The sequence below is a fragment of the Giraffa tippelskirchi genome, chromosome 12, assembly GCF_054371585.1.
Source record: "Giraffa tippelskirchi isolate mGirTip1 chromosome 12, T2T-mGirTip1v1.2.pri, whole genome shotgun sequence".
In the NCBI taxonomy this organism is placed as follows: Eukaryota; Metazoa; Chordata; class Mammalia; order Artiodactyla; family Giraffidae; genus Giraffa; species Giraffa tippelskirchi.
This window is the reverse complement of record NC_137286.1, coordinates 100,797,106-100,817,357: the sequence shown is the minus strand read 5'-3', so window position 1 is coordinate 100,817,357 and position 20,252 is coordinate 100,797,106. Positions and strand designations below refer to the sequence as shown.

General features: G+C 43.7%; 1 long non-coding RNA gene across 1 annotated transcript in view; it reads left to right on the top strand.

Annotated features, from left to right (window-relative positions):
- Positions 1-19,810, top strand: part of LOC145529263 (uncharacterized) — a 47,991-nt gene extending 28,181 nt beyond the window's left edge. Inside the window, exons 7-9 of the long non-coding RNA XR_014071074.1 lie at positions 3,205-3,259; positions 16,665-16,782; positions 19,449-19,810. This is a non-coding gene — a long non-coding RNA (uncharacterized LOC145529263). The remainder of the gene's footprint in view (positions 1-3,204; positions 3,260-16,664; positions 16,783-19,448) is intronic.
- Positions 19,811-20,252: the final 442 nt, after the last annotated feature.

Here is a 20,252-nt window from a genome sequence, read left to right as displayed (position 1 = left end):
AGACCTTGGATCTCTGTGGACAGAAGGGTGTTGTTTGTCAGCCTGCTGCCTCTCCTTTTGGAAAGAGGGATTACAATCATTAGCAGATAATGTCAGCAAAGCCCCTGAGATGATTTGAATAAGAGTTGGAAGCAAAATGATTTCAGACTAGCAATGAGCACTGAGTGCTCAGGTTTTTTTTTTTTTTTTATACCTTGGTTTTCTTTTTTCCAAAGGAAAAATAAAAAAGGGGACCACCAAAGCTAAGCGGTTTATTGTCAGTATGTCACTGGTCACTATAGCCTGGTCTTTATTGTCATCTGCTATTTATCAAGCAAATAATCCTGGTGTGACCACTGCTTTCTTCAGCTGCTTAACTCAATTGGGATCACAGTATCTTTAAGTCTAGAAGTTGCAAGCCAAAAGAAGTGAGTGTTTATTCAATAAATACCTGTTCCACCCTGAGTTAGGCCCACTGGAAAAGAAAAAAATTGTACAATAAATGATCTTTGCCATTGAATTCTTTGGGAGGTGAAACAAATACAGAGTATTTAGCACAGGACAGTTGAGAGGTATGTGGGCTTTGGGATCAGACTTCGTGGGTTCAAATCCCAGATGCAGTATTGGACAAATTCACCTTCTAAACTTCAGTTTTCTCATGTGAAAAACTAGGTGGGCATTTATCTCTTGGGGTTATTTTTAGGAGAGATTGAATCAATTTTGCACTGTGTGAAAATTCAACAAACTTTACTCACGGTAGTTAAAGGATATATGTTCTTGACTATGTATACTAGAGAAATTCAGAGGGAATAAAGAGCATTTTGAACTGGGGGAAGTGAGGCAATCTTAATAGATTAGCTAGATCTTGAAGGAAATATAAACTCTGGGTAGAGAGAGGGATCTGATGTGAGCAAATCATAGAGATAAGGGCAGAATAAGAGGTGGGAAAGCTGGTGGTCCAGAGGGAAGAGCTCCCTCCAATTTTGGGACGTCAGGGTGGAAATGTGGAATGAATGAGGGGCCACATTGATGGAGGATCTTGAAATTAAGTGAAAGGGTTTTTACCTAGTCTAACTGGTGGCAGGGAACCTTCATGATAATCTTGGCAGGAAAGTGGCAGAGAGACAGTCATGGGTTAGAAACACTCATCTGGTGCCAGGAAATCAGTGGGTAACTGGGTAAGTCAGGACTGAGGAGACAGGGTGGATGGGGCGGAATAATGCTGGTGCTCTCTTCCCCACAAGACAGACCTGATGCCTAGGTAAACACCAGGAGGAAGAGAGAGGGATGGAAAGTGCAAGAAAACCATTTTTATGGAGCACGATTTCTGTGTTGGGCTTCCTCAGTCCTCATTTTATCCAGCTTCCAGCATAGGTCCTCAGTGCACCAAGAGACTCATAGGCTCCAGGGACTACACAGGCCTGACAGAAAAGGGGCAAGGGGAGCTGTGTTCCAGCCGTCGGTGTGGTTTATACACGTGGAGAGTGTGACGTCCTGCACATTCAGGGTCGTGTGGGAAACTGTGATCCCAGCTCAGGGTTTGGGGTAGAGAGGCAGACGTGCACACCACTGGCTTAGGAAGACAGCTCGGCTGTTATGCTCCTGAAGCATGAGAGAGTGATAGAGGGAGGGCGTGGGATAGTATTTGGAAAAGAGCAGAGGGCTAAGACCCCAACCTTAGGGGCACAAAGAAGGAGCTGAGAGGGCCTAGTAACCAGCAGCAAACAGGGGAGGAGGGGTGTCCAGGAGGAAAGAGCTCCTTAGCAGCCAAACATCCAGGGAGTTCAGGGAAGGTGAGAGACTGAAACAGTTCCATTCGATGTATTAGAAAGGGAGCCTGTAGTGAGAAAAATGTCAGTAGAGGAACAGGGAAGCAAGCCAGACTGCAGGGCTCTGAGGAAGGAACATGAAGGAAGACCATGACACATGAACTAGGAGGAGAGGTGTGGAGGGGGGCAAGGGGACACCATGATTTCCTAAAATAAAGTGAGTTTCTAAATCATACTGTAATTGCAGGGGAAAGTGACAGAACCCAATGACAGTAATGTAATTCTCATTAATAGATTATGTGCTAGAAAAATCTTACAGAAGACACGTGACACAGAATTTTTGGTGTATGTCATACTAAGTTTAAAAAAAAAGAAAAAACAGCATACTGGGATTATTTTTGTATCCAGACTGAGCAAGAAAATGACGTTACCTACTGTGAACTTCACAGACTGTGATCTAAGACCACAGCCTGATCAGACACTGATCCACCTGAGCTCAGAGACCACATAAAATGTAATAAGTCCAGAGTTGATGCCTCTCAGGACTTCTCTTACCCTGGGCATGCCATTCAAGCTCTTCCTGCCTCAGTCTTCTCATCTGTAAAATGGCAGTAATAAAATCGCCTACCCTAGAGGATCATGTTGAATATTTAATGAATAAGGTATGCAGAGCAGCTAGGTAGAGAAATGTGTGTGTATGTGTGTGTGTGTGTGTGTGTGTGTGTGTGTGTGTGTGTGTGTGCGCTCAGTTATGTCTGAATCTTTGCTATCCCATGGACTGTAGCCCACTAGGCTCCTCTATCCATGGGATTCTCCAGGTAAGAATACTGGAGTGGGTGGCCATTTCCTACTCCAGGGTATCTTCCTGACCCAGGAATCGAACCCGAGTCTCCTGAGTCTCCTACATTGGCAGGCGGGTTCTTTACCACCGAGCCACCTAGCTAGAGCAGTGCCTAGTGCTTGTTCAAGGAGATATTTAGTCGTGGAACACTGGAACACTATCAACAAACTAGCAGTGTTGATTTCGTGTGAGAGACAGCAGGTTCTGCTGTTCTACATGCCAGGCTGGTATTCCAATGTTTTCCTCTGTGTCAGATGCTGCACCAGTGCAGATCACTATGACAAGTGTCCCACAGTGATCAAGGTCCTCCGAGTACACTGTCACGTGCAGTGGGGAGGGAGCTCCCGTGACCCCAGGCTGAGCATTTGGACAGGGAAGTCTTGTCCAAGCTCATGCCTCCTCAAGGTTACACAGCTCCACTTACTGGATATGAAAGCCCATCTGTTTGGGGAGAAACAGAGATGCCTGAACACTATCCACTCCCTCTTAAGTAGAAAAAGATCACTTGTTGTTTCTGCTGAGAGAACCACAAGCTTTTAGTGTGTGGGAAATAAATGGAATGTGTTGGCTTTTTACTTCTGAAGGGAATTTATTTTTCTTCTCTTTTTTAAACAGTGTTGCAGGGATGTGTGAGCATTCTGTTTTTGGCTTCTGTCAGTGAACTATTAAGGTAAATATTGACGTTTAAATCTAATTTCTAAATGAAGGGGAATAACACGTTTTTTTAAAGCAAGGACATAATCTCTTTATGTAACTGTTGCCATGGGGTAAGAGAATAAACCCAGAAAAATGCTCTTAAGATAGCTTAGGGTTTGGCTTTGCTTTTTCTTCTTTCTAATTTTCTCTTTCCCACCCCCTACTGTACTCATTTGTCTTCTCTTCTCTGCCGTTCCCCTCTCGTGGATACCACTATGGACCTCCAAAGTGGGGACACTTATTCATTCATTCAAGAAATGTCTCCTGAGGATATATCAGATCATTCTGCAGGTTCAGAGGACAGAACTGTGAAACCAAAACTAGTCATAGAAAAAAGCCAGGATGGACATTTTAACTAAGCATAAAATCTTCAGAGAGGATGGTGCCTGTCACCTGGCAGGAGCTCAAGACCTGGCTTCATGAGAGGAGAGTGGGGTGGTGAGACACACCAGCCCAAGCTCTGTCCCCCTGGCTTGGCCATTGCCAGACCCCACAGCTGCCTCAGTGTCTTCATCCATAACCCAGATGGTACTGCCTGTACCTTCTCTCCTCTCAGAAGGGGTTCTGGTATTTGAATGAGGTCATTCAGGAATATCCAGAAGGAGAGCAAGGAAAGTTAATCACCAGGCTGATCTGACTGAGGTCACACCTTAGGTTCCTCACAGGGGGAGGTCACACCCCAGGTCCGCCTCAGCAGGGAGATCGCACCACACCCTTAATCACTCAAGGAAGACGTCACTCTAGATCAACTGTGCTGTCACTGTTGCTGGCTGGGGACCTTGAGAAAGTACCTCCATTCAGCCTGTCACAGTGACACTGGGGACAGAGAAACCTGGAGGTGAGAATAGTCCTGGTGGAACATTTAGAGGCCGTCACACTCTCAGGTGTGGTGAATCCAGATGCAGAGCAGGCACGCAGAGATCCGCAGACGTTCCCAGACACCAGCAGGCCCTCCACCAACACTGTCCCACAGACAGGCATTCTAGAGGACCCCTGACACATTCCCACAGCTCCCCCCAAACCTTCAGAGACACCTTCACGTTCACCCCGTAGACGGTCTATAGATATCAGTAGTCACACTCACAATTTGCCACACATTTCTCACTGTCACCACACAGAGACTTTGTAGACACCCACACATATTCCACAAACACTTCAAAATATACCCCCAAACCCATGTCAATAGCCCTCCACAGGTCTCCCACAGATTTCCCACACAGTCTCTAATTTCATCCCACAATCTCCCAAGCAGACACTCAGGAACTCCTTAGAAAGCTCCCTGCCCTCTACGCTCGACAGGCCCAGCACAGTCACCTCCAATCCCTCTCACAGGCCAGACCACACCTGGCACCCTGCCCAGACCCCCTGCTCACAGACAGCCACACATCCAGACCTGATGTACACACACACACAGCCTTGTCCACACACAGACACAGGCACAGCTCAGACACACAAGCATGCCCACCCCCTCCCTGCACTACCACACCATCTTCACAGACACACTCTCAGGCTCACCTCACAGAAACACTCCCCCAGACCCATAAACATGGAAGCTCACAGGCCCAACAAACACAAAGACACAGACACCTCAGCTTCATGTCTTCAGCTTGTCCTTTCAAGCGATCTTCCAGTTGTCATCTTAAAAAATCAATAAGAGTCCTTTAAAAGTTGTTTAAAGACAGCTGAGAATATGGTGTGACCCTCTTTGGTCCTGGGGAAGGGGACAGAAATCCCCTGAAATGAGGTCAAATGGTGCCCATGAGAAAGCCAGCGAGGGGACACTTCCTGCTGTGCCCTTCAAGAGTGGCCAGCACCACCCACAGCCCCAGGTGTGGCTTCTGGGGCCTGCTGGTCCCTTTGTCCCCCAGGGGCCTCGTTCAGGAGACAGTTTGTCCTGACCCCTTTCTCACAGGAGACTTCGTCCTGCTCCCAGAGACAGCTTTCCTCCCACACAGCCCTTTAGCTGGTCTCCTCACAATACAAAAGCAGAAGAAAAAAGAGGTGATGCTCTAAAAAAATCCTCAAATTCTCTTAGAAAAATAGGTGCTTCCAAAGAGGAGTAGATTGTGGTGGCTGCTAGCAGGAGGAAGGGAGAGACAAGGAGATCAAAAAGAAAACCAAGAGGACGGATAAAGGGATTAGGATGCAAGAAATAGCTCAGGCCAGCTGGTGGCCATCTGGGGGCTGCGGGGAAAGGGAAGAACAAAGTTGCTGAGTTTCCAGCAAGTGGGTGCAGTTTATCGTGAGAGGAGGTTACTGCTTTGAGGAACAGGAAAGAAGCCAGAGCCATTTAAAAACAGTCTAGTGGTTTCTCTAAGGATTGGATTGCAGGTCTAAAGTAAACTAGCTAAGGACATCATCATTTAGAGGAAAGTTAGGAGGCATCTGAGGTATGGTGCTATAGAGACCTTGTCTCTCGTTGTCAATGTGAAAATGGACAGTGGAAAAACGGCAAAGAAACTTAGATGTACCTCAGATTAGACTTTTTTTTAAAACCTCAAATAAGATCCTAAGGATGGTCAATGACTGTAGGATAAGCCATAAATTATTGTAACCAATTATTTTGCTTTTGGTAAAAATTTTAGGTAAATTGAATGTATTTTCACAGAGGCTGTATATAGATGGGGCTTCCCAGATGGTAAAGAATTCGCCTGCCAATGTAGGAGACACAGGTTCGATCCCTGGGTCAGGAGGATCCCCTGGAGAAGGAACTGGCAACCCACTCCAGTATCCTTTCCTGGGGAATCCCATGGACAGAGGAGCCTGGCAGGCTACAGTCCATGGGGTTGCAAATACATGGGAAAGAAATAAATTATAAAATCAGTATGTACTGGGCAATATAGAAAGACTGGCTCCACAGAGAACTGAAGGTAACCTCACTGTGTCTTTGTCATCCACCAAAAACTAGCATGTCTTCCCCTTCCTCCAGATCCAATGTTGGCACCACCTAGCTCTCATGTCCAAATAATTGGTCACCAAGTCCTGACGACTCTGTTCCCTTAATAACTCTAACGGGGACCTGCTTTCTCTCCCCATGGTCACTGCCCCCATTCAAATTGTTGTTGTCATCACAGCAAACCCCTAACTGGCCTCTTGAGCCCTAATATCACACCCCTGTACATCAACCTCCATATTTTCATAGGGTGGTTTTGTAAAAAAAAAAAGAAAAAGCAAATCTAATTTCTATTCATTCTGTATTCGTTCTAGGTGCTAGGTATACAAAACAAAGACATCTGCCAATAGACAGTTTAACAGGAGGAGAAAGACAATAAACATAACATTTTATATGATACCTTGGAAAGTAATAAATGCTGTGGAAAAGAGGAAAAAAGAAGCAGGGTACAGAGGGTTGAGAGTGCCAAGTGTGTGTGTGGTTTTAACCAGGATAGGCCTTATAGAGAGGTTGGTATTTGCTCAAAGCAGGGGAGAGGGTGAGCCCCATGCATATCTGAAGGGAGAGCATTCCCTGCAGACACGATAGCCAGAGAAGTGCCCCATGGGGGAAAGACCCAGAAGGCTTAAGGAGGAGCATGGGCCAGGGTACTGGAAGCAGAATGGATGCAGGGTGAGAGTGGAAGACATGAATTCGAAGAGCTAGGGGAAGTTGGTCACATGGGACTTGTAGCAGGCAGGTCCACTGCAGGGTTTTGAGCAGTGGGTGACATGCTCTGACTTATGTACTGAACAGTCACTCTGGTGATGATGGTGACAGAACAGGGGTAGCATCAGAGATTGTGAGGGGCCATGTTGTCTCTGTCTTGCTCAGAATCCTTCAGTGACTCCCCTCAATTTCAGATAAAATCTAAACTCTTGTCTGTGAACACTTCAAGATGGGGACCTCACTTCTTTTTCCAGATTTGTCTCTTCCTGGCACTTTCAGCCCCCAAGCCCTGCCATGTTCTAGTGGCAGAGGGGCTTCTAACAAGCATGTCATCTTCCATGGAACCAGGCACCTGTGTAGGTGGTTTTCCCTGCTTGAAGACAGTGCCCTTCTGGGCCTTCACTAAGAATCTTCTCCTCAGGGGAGCTTTTCTCTCTTCTTGGAAACACACATCCCCAAAGTAGTCTATGTGTACTTAATGATTTGGATTATAGTCCTGAGTCAAAATATTCTGTCCTCAATCTGTCTCTCTCACCAGACTGGGAACTTCTACAGGACTGAGAATAGAACTCTTATTTTTGAGTCCCTAGTAGACGTGGATGGATGGTTGAATGGATGTGTTGGAGGAGTGTGTAATTTCCTCAGTTCTGTCTTGTCGCAACAAAAATTTGAAGCAATGGACGGACCAGCGTTACAGCCCTTGGACAGACCAGTGTTACAGCTCCATGTTACAGCTCAGTTTTATTTAGAAAGTAAAGAAAAATGCATCCTCGAGGCGTGAGGGAATTCCAACCCAAAAGGCACACAGAGAAGAGAGGCCCTGGCCCAATATTGGCTCCTCCTTTCATATGTTTTTCTCCTCCCCCTGGGCCTGCCTTGTGTAAACTGAGCTAGCCAGGAGTGCTGTTTGTTTTACCTGAGATCCTCACTCTGGTCCTCCGACCTTCCTTTGTTCTACTTTCACCGGCTTTTCCCTTCTTTGTCTTTTAACCACCGCCATTTAGGACTCCTTTTTTCTATTCTAACTACCTAACAGATGGATGGGTGGATGGATGCTGGCTCTTTCATCAAATCTTGAATTCTTGGGTTTTGTTTAAAATTAGTTAAGCAATAGAAATGCTTGAAAACTGACTGTAAGACATTAACTGGCTAACTTCTCCATGGAGGATATGGCTGAACTTGAGAGTGTGTTTGCATATCAGCTACACAGGATGACTGATGATGACTGATGGCTGGAAAGTTGCATATAAGAACAGTTTTTATAAATTGCACCTAATTTGCCCATTGACCAATATAATTTCAGACGTGCTTTACTTTCTTGTTATGTTGTTCAATTAGCAGTAGCTCATGCTATAACTTTTAAGTTCCTTATCTTTAACTCATCTTTCCCTGCCAGCCGCTGTCAGATACATTGTTCAGCTGAAAATGATTGATTTCTGTTAGCAAATACTGAGGAGAATCCTTTTAGAACACGAGGGTCTTTCCGCAATACCTAAGTATCTCTCAGTGCCTCTTGTTTTCTGGTGTTGTCCCTGTCCAGTTTGGGTTGGGCTTTAGGGTCTCCATTTTTATCTTGAGAAACGCTGGAAAATGCTGACTGTATGTGTTAGACCAGAAGTGGATTTCTTCCCCACCACCTGCTGTTTGAGGGAGGCCCAGGAAGCAATTGACAACGACTAGAGACTGACTTCTCATCACCTGTAATCTTTTGATGACAGAACTAGAAGACACAAACTTTCTCCCAGATGTCACTTCTTCACCAAAGCTCTTCCTCCACAAAATACACAGTGGGCTATACTGGAAAATGAAACAAAAACAAAAACCCATTTCCTCAGAGATATCTGGATATGAATATTACTTCCAGCCTAGAATAAGCACAATGTAATCCGAGTTTTAAATGAGAGGGAAGGTCCCAGGGAGGCACCTTATCTGACCTGTGACCACCCAGAGAAGCAGAAGCCTCTCTGCCACATCCCGGAGAGGCAGACTTCCAAACTGGCCTGGTGGCTCAGTGGTAAAGAATCTGCCTGCAATGCAGGAGACCTGGGTTCCATCCCTGGGTCCGGAAGATCCCTTAGAGAAGGGAATGGCAACCCACTCCAGTATTCTTGCCTGGAGAACCCCATGGACTCAGGAGCCTGGCGGGCTACAGTCCATGGGGTTGCAAAGAGTCAGACACGACTGAACAACAAAACTTTCCACTTTTCAACAACTTCCAGGAAAGGGGAGCCCTTGCCTCACAAGACAGCCCCTAAAGCTGTGGATTATTTCCAGATATTAGAAAGCAGTCCCTTAGGTGACTCCAAATAGGCCTTCCACACTTCCAGGAAGCAGAGTAAGCTGAATTCATGCACCTACTTTAATTCCCTCCTAAATAACACTGGTCTCAACCATCGAAAGGGATTTTTTTTGTCCTGAAGGCACAGTCCCACAAGGATGGGGTGAATGAGAGGAAACAGCAGCAATAAAATTTGCAAGTTGGAAAGCAGATAAAACAAATGGTAAGTGACTTAGGAAGCCCCCAAACACTCAGTCCTTGAGATGAACTGTGGGAAAAATTGAGAGTCAATTCATTTCATATGACAGAACCCACATCCTTACCCCCCAGGCCCAAGAATTAGCAGCACTGCCTCCTACATTGCTGATAGCTGTACTTTTCCCTTCTAGGCAGGAAACAGCAATAAAATGCCATTATTATCTTTGGAGAGATAAGATGGAATCCATTAAATAAGAAGATGCCAGTACAGAGGAAAATCCAGAGGAAAAAAAGAATTCTTGGAAATCAAAATTGTGATTTTAAATATCTAACTTAATAAAATAGTTGAAAGATAATATTCTCCCAGAAAGCAGAACAACAGCAACAACAACAAAACAGAAAAAAAGTGAAATAAAGAGAAAAGATTAACAAAAACCGTACGACCAGTCTGGGAAGTACAATAGTCAAATACTATGCACACAAAAAAAAGAAAAGAGAGGGAAGAAAAAAATCCAATAGTTTAAGAACATTTTCCAAAACATTGAGAGCAAAGAGAAGATTTTAGATGTGTCCAGAGGAGACAAGTCAGCTCACCATGCAGAGAATCAGGACTCAGTAATGGATTTGAACTTCACCACAGCAGAACTGGGAGCTAGAAAGCAAAGTAGCAATTCCTTCAAAAAATGTAAGGAAAATTGTCTCCAGTGTAGCATTCTATATCCTGGTAAACTATTACTGAAATTTGAGGGTAGAATAAAGTCATCTGCAAAGATGTAAAGTTTCAAAAAGTTCTTCCCATATAGGTATCCTTCTCAGTAAACCAATGAAGGATTTTCTCTGTAAAGTGAAGGGGAAAACTGAAAAGAAGAAGATCTGGGATAGGAAAACAGGAGATGCAATAAAGCAGGATAGCAAATAGCATCCTCAGGATGATGGGGAAGGAAGGACTGAAGGGGAGCAGAGTACCTCACCCCAAGTATGCCTTTTTGCCATAAGGATTATTTCAGGCTGAAACAGCAGACACAGGAGGAGCTCTGAAAGCCAAGTAGAAGTTCCCTTTTTGTACGAGCATTTTACATTTATAAGGGGAATCTCCATGTGTAGGGGTGTCTTCCTGGCATGCTGCAGTCCATGGGGTTGCAAGAGTCAGACATGACTTAGTGACTAGACAACAACAACTTCTCTGTACTGAAGGGGAGGATGACCAAATCTCTAAAAACTCGTACGAGTGGAGAAGATGATGACTTAAACCTTACCATTGTTTACTGTGCTTTGCCTGATAATCTCCCATAACTGGCTCCCTCACACACATCTTCTTTACCTTTAGCTGAAGATGGTATTTAAGGTGATGGCTTGGGCCATTTGGGGGAGTTACTCAGTTTTCCTGACTATCTCCCATATATACATGTTCTTTTATTTGTTTGGTTTTCTCCTGCTATTCTGTCTTCTATTAGGGGGAAGGTCTCAGCCAAGAACCTAGAAGAATTTAAGAAAAATTACATTTCCTCCCCATCCAGACCTGAAATGGCAACTGTGTACCAGGCATAAGGGTGGCCAGGGCCCTTCAGAAGATGAAACCAATGGAATGAATATCTGATGGAGCCGAGTATCTTGAGAAAAGATTAAGATGGTTGGTAAATACGAATGCTAAGTGCTCAGAAGTCTAAGCAAATGAAAGTCCAGAGTCATACGATAATATCCCAAATTGAAAAACCAAGAAGAAGCACAGCAAGCATGCTATTTAGAGATATGGAATAGATACCAAATAGTCACCTAAAAGAAAGAAATGTGGAGGTTTTCAGGGATGGAAATGAAGAAAGTGGTCAGGCTTCTTAAACTTGCAGAACTATTTGATTCTTCAAACAACTGCCTATAACTTTGTTGTTGAGTTGCTAAGCCATGTCCGACTCTTTTGCAACCTCATGGACTGTAGCCCCCTAGGCTCCTCTGTCCATGGGATTTTCCAGGCAAGGATACTGGAGTGGGTTGCCATTTCCTTCTCCAGGGGATCTTCCTGACCCAGGGATCAAACCCTTGGCTCCTTCTGCATCTCCTGCATTGCAGGCGGATTTTTTACCACTGAGTATACAACTTAAATAAAAATAACGTTTTTAAAAGGAAAAGAAAAACAAGCAAAACATAAAAATATACTTCCCTCCCAAATCCTCATTTTCAAATATTTGAGAATGACTAGGTTTTCCCTTCTCTCAGGTAAACTGTTCTAGTTTTCTCAGCCATCCTTTATCTGACTTCATTTCAAGATATCATGTCATCCTGGCCTCTCTTCTGGAGAAAGGCATCACACAGCCCACCAACACTTTACTCACTGGCATATTATCTCCCACTTTCAAACCATGTATTCCTCATCCTTTCTCTCTCTCTCTTTTTTTTTTTTTTTTTTAACATTTATTATGTACTTGGTTGTACCTGGTCTTAGCTGCGGCATACCAACTCTTAGTTGCAGCATGTGGGGTCTAGTTCCCTGACCAGGGATTGAACCTGGGCTCCCTCCATTGGAAACATGATGTCTTAGCCACTGGACCACCAGGGAAGACTCTCCTCATCCTTTCTTTATAAATTGAGGTTTAAACCTAAACCCAGGGCTTTCATTCTTGATAAATTTCATTTCATTGATTTTCTTTTGCATCCTAATTCTATCTGGTTAAAATAATTTTAACTACTGATAATACCACCCAGTAGATTAGTGTTCTCTCTCTCTCTCAGCTATGTGTCATCAATAAATTTAACAGTATTTCTCTGAATTTATCCAAGTCTTAGAAAAGATCATTGAACCCGGTACAGTGAGAACAGAGTCCTGAGTCACTAAACCTTCCCCAGGGTGGCATTCACCTGACATTTACCTGGCACTTCACTTTGAGTAGAGGTGTTTATTCATTTGCTCAAAGATGTAACACAAAGACACTTTGGGGAGAGGAATGGAAAAGAAAAAGTATTGGTAATGATTCCAGGAATTATGCCTTCTAAAGAGTCACAGCAGGACAGTTCATAGTATCCCTCAGTTGCATTTGGATGAAAGGGAATGAATTTGTTGGAGCTTTGCCGTATAATGGATGGACAGCCCCCCCACACACACACAAACACAAATACTGCTAGGAGTTAGAGTCCCACGTGTCATAAGCCTTCCACAGCCATGGAGCCAGGATGCTGTACCCTTGTGAAGTGTGGGAAGTTGCCACACTTCTCAGTTGCCACCACTTCTCACGGGACCTGGATTGGGGGCAAGAGTCTTGAGGTTCCAGTTGCAATGACAGCCTCCTCCAGGCTTCTTTTGCAATTCATGCTGGTGCTTGGATAAGTGTTAGATTATTTTTTGACAAGCTGAAAGATGAAGTTCAAGGTGAACAATTGACCGATGACACAAATGTACTCAAAATCATAAAGGCAGTACCACACAGAACTGTTATTCCAATCTAACCAAACCAATTTCAGAGCAGATGAAAAACTGATAGAGCAAAGACTATTTAAATCTCCCCCTGTAGATGCCTTCAAAAAGGAACAGCTTGTGTCATAAGTATCCCAGGATATCTATCTGCTTTATGCTTGGCGGAGATTTTTAAAAAATACGTGATTCTTGTCTAAATTAAGAAAATATTAGTGGATAATTCTGAAACTATTAACAGAATGAAAAATAAATCACAATCAAGTCCTTGCTTTAAAGACTTTGTCCTCATCAGTTAATTCACACACAGGAAACTAAATTCATGTTTCCAAGCAGTAATTCCTAAGAATCTAAAGATTTTTCCTAAAGTTTTATCTCTTGAGGTGTGAATGCATGTTTTAAGTCAGTTACCTTTGGTTACTGAGTACCATCACCATCTCCTTAATCTAAGTCTGAAAATTTGGCTGATTTTTCTCTTCTGACCTATTTTCTGTCATGAAAATTCCTCCCCAGAAATAAATGTATCCAGAAAAAGGTAACATTGATGATGAATGATATTATGGAGCAGTTAATGGAAGTGGGTCAGAAAAGTTCTTATTTGAGGGAAATTTAAATGAGAGAAGATTAATTGACAGTAAAAGCGAGTAGCAGGATTCTCAAGGTACCACAAATAAACATGCAGGCTGAGGAGACATGCTTATTATTCACTTTACTGTTGGAGAACAGGCACTTCTTAAAGTAACAATAGCAGACTTTGTTAACTGCTTCTCGAAAGCAGTTCTTTAAAAAGAGAAGTTCCATCAACCAGTGAGATCAGAGTTTGTTATAGAAGCCAAGTGAATCTAAACTGTAACATAAATCTTAGAAAGACAAATCCTCATTTGTACGATGAGCAAAATGGAGATTATCGAGTACTCAGGACTGATTTCTGAAGTGCCTGTAATCTGAAAGCAAACACAGATGGGTAATGGGTCTTGGGAGTTCTGAAGTGTGGGGATTGAAATCTACTCAATCTATAATTCTCTGACTCTTGGCTTAAGAGTGTAGGGGATAAGGAGGCTTGGATGGAAAGTTTGAGAAAACTCAGAAATAAAGAGCTTCATCAGGCAAAGACAGATGAAAAGGTGTGTCCCAGACATGAGCAAGTTCAGAATGAACCTCGACAGAAGTTCATTTGGAGAGGAAGTGAATGTTCACGTAGACTGCCCCTGAACACTCTACAGTATGAGGCAGTCCAGCAAGGATTATAACCAAACTGAGAGGGAACTCTCAATGATCACCAATTTAGAGGGTCTCCTGTAGTTTTGATAGGACCGCTGTTTTGCAAGAGATTCCCAAAAAATAGCTTTTTAAAATTTTCTTTAGTTTTGGCTACAATGGGTCTGCGTTGCTGCCCACAGGTTTTCTCTAGTTGTGGAGAGTGGGGGCTACTCTTTGTTGCAGTGCACAGGCTTCCCATTGCAGTGGATTCTCTTGCTGCAGAGCACAGGTTCTAGAGTGTGCAGGCTTCAGTAACTGCGACTCGCAGGCTCTAGAGCACCAGCTCAGTAGTCATGGCACAGGTCTTAGTTGCCCCTTGGCATGTGTAGTCTTCCCAGACCAGGGATCGAACCGGTGTCCCCTGCACTGCTAGGTGGATTTCTTTACCACTGGATCAGCAGGGAAGTCCAAGATACAGCTTTTGAGTGTACTGAAATTTTCAAGTTTAATACTTGGAAAATATTCAAAAGTAGTGACCAATTTAAGTGAAAAAATATACTGTCATACTAGCAATTAAAAAGTGCAGAGAGAACTTTACTATGACATAACCTACAATAATAATAAAACGCTAGAGGAAAAAAACAGTATTGGGACTGCTTTGGGAAAGTCAATGCACTTCTGTAACTGCTAGCAGTATGTATTAAAACATCTTGCCTGCAGTTCTCAGTGATACATAGGTCACCATTCCAGGTTCCATCTACTTTAATATTTTCAAGGTCATCTGAATAATACCTCTGAGCTCTAAATAGTTCCACAATTCTGGGGCTTGTTAAACTGTGAGAACATCAATTGTAGACTGTTGTGTAGAGTTATCCACTAAATATGCTTCAAGCTGCAATCCAGGCTGCCTAGGCTTGAATCCTGTTGCTGCCACTTGCTAACTTTGGTAAATTATTTAATATCTTTCTGTGCCTCAGTTTCCTCCCTCTGAAGGAATAATAACAGAGCCTTAAAAAGGGAATAGTAATAGTGCCTATCTCATAAAGTTAAGGAGTAAATGAGTTGATATATATAAAGCACTTAGAGCACTGCTTGACACATAATAAGAAGTTGATAAATGCTTGCTATTATAGAAACATAAAAAACAACTAACAGGATAAAGGAGTTATCTTTCTTTCATTAAAGAAATATCAGGATATAGATGATTGCTGCATTGGTTTAGCTTATTAATGGTGTCATCACGCACCTCCAATCTCCGTCATGTCATTTCACCATCTTTAGTATGCTGGCTTTTTGTCCTTCAGCCCATGGCCTCATGGTCTCAGAATGGCTGCCATAGCTCCAAATATCTCACATCTCAACTGTGTTTAAAATCAGAAAGAACAATAATACCATCCAGGGGAGAGGGAAAAGTGAGAAAGAAAAAGAGACTATCTCACATTATTTTCACATTTTATGAAGAAGCAAAATATCTTCCCAGAGCACCTCAGTTGATTTCACCTGATCTCATTGGCCAGAACTGAGTCACAGGACATTCCTGAAATCGAGAGCTCTCTGTCTTGGCTTTTTTTTTTTTCTTGGCTGTGCTGGGTCTTCATTGCTGTGCAGGCTTTCTCTCGTTGCAGCTACTCTTTAGCTGTAGTGCATGGGCTTTTCATTGTGGTAGTTTCTCTTGTTGTGGAGCATGGTGTCTAGGGTACTTGGGCTTCATTAGTTGCTACACATGGGCTCAGTAGTTGTGGCTCATGGGCTTAGATACTCCACAGCATATGGATCTTCCCAGACCAGGGATTGAACCATGTCTCCTGCATTGGCAGGTGGATTCTTTACCACTGAGCCACCAAGGAAGCCCTCTGCCGTGGTTTTGTTGGCAGAGAAAAGGGGAGACCCTGTTAGGTAGACAACCATGGATCCTCCACAGTTAATCATTCCTGTTATACCAGCTGCTTTGTTCCTGCTTTGGCTGCGGGAAGGATGGTGTGTCCCTCAGAGCATTCATGTGAATTAACTGATGATCACAGAGCTCCTGTAACATATGAGACCACTGATGCCACCGTTAAGTTCTTCTCATATATGATGGAAAGATGAGCAAGGCCTACTTCTTTTTGAGATGGACCTTGACCTCAGTATCTTCTTCTTAAAGGCTGTTCAAATCCTGACTAGAACATACAGAGGTACCCAATGGAGTCCCTGCTCTCTACTGAGCCTCGTGGGGCTCCAGAGGAAGCATACTGGCCTTTGGGTTGTACATACACAGATGAGAAAATAAGAGCAGCACACATCAAGCATCAATTCCATGCTCAACTCTCCTGGAGTCCAGAAAATGGAGCAATCAGATGGTCTGGCATAGAGAGAGGATCCCATGGAGGAGTTACTGAGGTTGCAGTGAATGAGAACAATTTATGAGCCAAGGAGAGGAGGGTCATTCCTGATCAGAAGGCCAGCCTACGATAAAGCTCCTGGATGGAGTCAGCAGGACATGCGGGGGGGGATATTCATTCTTTTTATATTTTTAAGGATCTAAAATTTATTTATACGCACTTTGTTCAACAGTGTATACTTCGTGTGGTGTATGCTCATGATTCCCATTCTGCATATGAAGAAGCTGAGGTTCTAGGGGGGTCCATTTGCTTGAAATCATAATAGCAGAATGAGGGGGAACATTCATTCCTATTCTTTTGAGATTTTTGTTTTCTCCTTAGAACTTGGAAGAAGCTACCTGAAGTTGAGAACATGCCAAACATTAACCTTAATAATGCTGTGAAGTCTCCAAACGTAAACCATATCCGCTGGCAAGTGCGTGGGGACTGGGTTACTCAGGTAAAAAGAAGAAGCAAAACTAACTGGTAATGTACCACCCTAGGTCTTTCTCCAGGGGTGTCACACAAGCAATCAAATAACAGTGTATGTATTCATTAATAAGTCATCACTGGTCCTGAGGTAACTTGATTAACTTAGCTAAAAACAAAAATAAATGTCACATGATATACCCAGAATGGCACAAAGAATGGTTTCTAGAAGTGAGTGAAAATCATGAATTTGAACTTGCTTGCATGTTTGTTCTGGGAGTTTCCACCCAAGATACCCTATGGGTCTGAAGACAGTAGGTTGTTCTCCTTCATCTTGTAGGAGTGAGACTCACTCAAATGACTCAAGTGTCTGAGGACCCACAATGTGACTATAGACTTGAGAGTTGTTCCCTGAGATTTCTACTGGCCCTGAGAAGCGAAGTTAGTGTTTCCCAAGTGTGCAAAAAAAGCAAGACTTTGTCCTTTATGTTAAGACAGCCCAGTCTAACCAAGAAAAATGAAGAATGTGTCCACACAAAAACTTGTTCCTGAATGTTCATGGCAGCATTATTCACAGTAGTCAAAATGTAGAAACAATCCAAATGTCCATCAACTGGTGAACAGATAAACAAAATCTGGTATGTCCGTACAAGGAAATATTATTTGACAATAAGAGGAATGAAGTCATGATACAAGCTGTAACATGAATGACACTCAAAGCATTATGCCAAGTCACAAAAGATCCCAAATTATATGATTGCATTTATATGAAATGTCCAGGAAAGGAAAGTCCATGGGGACGAAAAAGCAGACTAGTGTTTGCCTGCTGCCGCTAAGTCGCTTCAGTCTTTGCGACCCCATGGACTGTCACCCACTAGACTCCTCTGTCCATGGGATTCTCCAGACGAGAAAAGGGATGAGGAAATAGTGGGCAAATAGGGAGTGACTGTTAATGTTAAGGGTGTTTCTTTTTCTTTTCAAGTTTTTTTGCCTGGGTCTTCATTGCTGCACACAGGCTTCCTCTGGTTGCTGCAGACGGGGATACTCTTCATTGCGGTGTGTGGGCTTCTCATTGAGGTGGCTTCTCTTGTTGCAGAGCACGGGCTCTAGGGTGTGGGCTTCAGTAGTTGTGGTACACAGGCTTGGTTGCCCAGCAGGGGTCAAACCCAGGTTCCCTGCATTGGCAGGCAGATTGTTAGCCACTGGACCATCAGGGAAATCCTGGCATTTCTTTTTGAAGTGATGAAAATGTTTTAATATTGAAAATGGTGATGGTGCACAACCCTGAATATACTAACAAAACATTAAATTATACACTTCAAATTGAAAAAAAAGAAAAATCCCAGAAGCCAAACACAGAGTGGACATGCAGAAAGGAGAGCAATGGTCCTTTGGGATTGCTGGGGATCCTCCCCTGGGGGAGGATAAAGATCCCTCGTCTCTTTATAAACACATCAGGTTGAAACTAGGTAATGAAGATGTTTAATAAAGAAGACTAATGCCAGAAAAGAAAGGTAGGGAATGTTATTGGGTGAATGGAAAAGAATCATGTGCTAAGTGAAAAGGAAAATTACAGGGGAAGAAAAATTGGACCTGGAAAATCTTGTCTAAAAGATTAAACCAACAAAGTTTCAAACACAAAGAGAAGAAACTAGAATACCATCCCACAGTAGAAAGGAAATGTGAATTAAGAAAGCTAGGGACAAAAAAGAAAACAGTAATCTGACTGAACAAGCACACATAAAGTTGTAGTGTAATTCAATGTGTTTCTCGAAAGCAGTTGGAACCAGGTTCTTTTTCCCTTCAATTTGTTTGAGGTACGGTTTATCTGAGGGCTTCCCTGGTGGCTCAGTGGTACAGAATGTGCCTATGATTCAGGGGGCCTGGGTTCGATCCCTGGATCAGGAAGATCCCCTGAAGAAGGGAATGGCTACCCACTCCAGTATTCCTGCCTGGAGAATTCCATGCACAGAGGAGCCCGGAAGGCTACAGTCCACGGGATGGTAAAGAGTCGGACACAATTGAGTGACTAATACTTTGTCCTTACTAGGACTTCTGCAGGTGGAGACGGTGGCCTGAGAGGAGAGGAACTCCTCAAATCCCTCCCAACCTGTTTCCTTGCCCCCCCAAGAGTGGCCCTGCCCTCCCCACCCCCAACCCCACCCACCCCTACCCCCATTCAGGGTCCTGCCCGAAAGCTCTGCCTCCCCATCCCCAGAGCACCTGCCACTGAGCCAGCGCTTCATTTTCAAAGGCTGAGGAGAAGAGGTCGTTACCCTTCCCAGTACAACACAGCATAGCTTCCAACTCAAATCTGATTTACAGGGAAGGATACGCTGCTGTCTCTATGAAACCCCTGAAGCTATGCAGGGAGCATTCTGATTTTCTTGGAAATATCTAAACGAAGTAGTAGAAACTTGAGCACAGTCTATCAGACAGGACACCCAGGAATTGCTTGTTCCTGTACTAGTCTTGAGCGAGTATAAAAGCAAGTGAGCCCCCTGCGAGCTTGTCACCTACCACGCTGCCCACACTCAAATGTGGTTTTGTAAAGACGCACCTGTCCTGTGAACAAGAGGTTCCTTTCTCCCTCTTGAAATGTGTGTTGGAAGAACACCTTAGATATTGTTATAGACTCTTACTTGACCTGGTGTGTGATCTTCTAGTTAACATGTCTTTTCTTTTTTTCATTTCTAGCTAAACTACTACGATTCTACCAAAGCCGTCATTTCAAGCTCCAACCACGAGCCCACTGCCCTAGTCATAGGTACTGCTTGCACTTCTCTTAAGTTTGCCATGTTCCCTTTTTGTGTGTCAGACCCTTGGCTGTCTCCCACCTTTAGAATTTCTACATTGCAGCAGGCATCCCACACTTGGATAATAACTCCCAGTGCAGCTCAAAATGGGACACCCTCCCACTGCTGAGTTTTATAAGCCTCACTCTCGGCTGCCGGAGAGGCAGAGGGAGGGTGGGCAGGCCTATCCCAGCCTTCGCTCACACCCAGAGCTCGATCCGTATTTGTAATTGCTGGGTTGAAATAAAAGCAAAATCTACTTCAGGCAATCTCAGGCCATACCATCTGAGCAGCCCTAAGGTGCTACATGATATTAAATATACGTGGTATCGACATAAAACAGTGGTCTTGGGGGCATTTGTATGAAGTAGGATTTGGAATATTTTAAGAATTCAAAAGGCACTCCTGATGTAACAACTGTCAGCAATGGCAAGAGGAAGACCCAGAACTTGAAGGCCTTTGGATTTTTCTGGAAGCTGGCCTTTGATCAAGTGAATTCAGAGAAAGGAGAACCACAGTCCTTATCCACTTGTCCCTCTTCCAGGCCCAGATGCACAGCAGTCTGGGTGTGGACTTGACCAGACTGATCTAGGGTCTTTGGAGTAGGAATCTGATGAGCCTGTGCTCTTCACGAGGGAGTCATTTTGTCTGGGCCAACCAGAGGATGTATGTCCTGGTGCTGGATGAACTCCAGGAGATTGGCTGA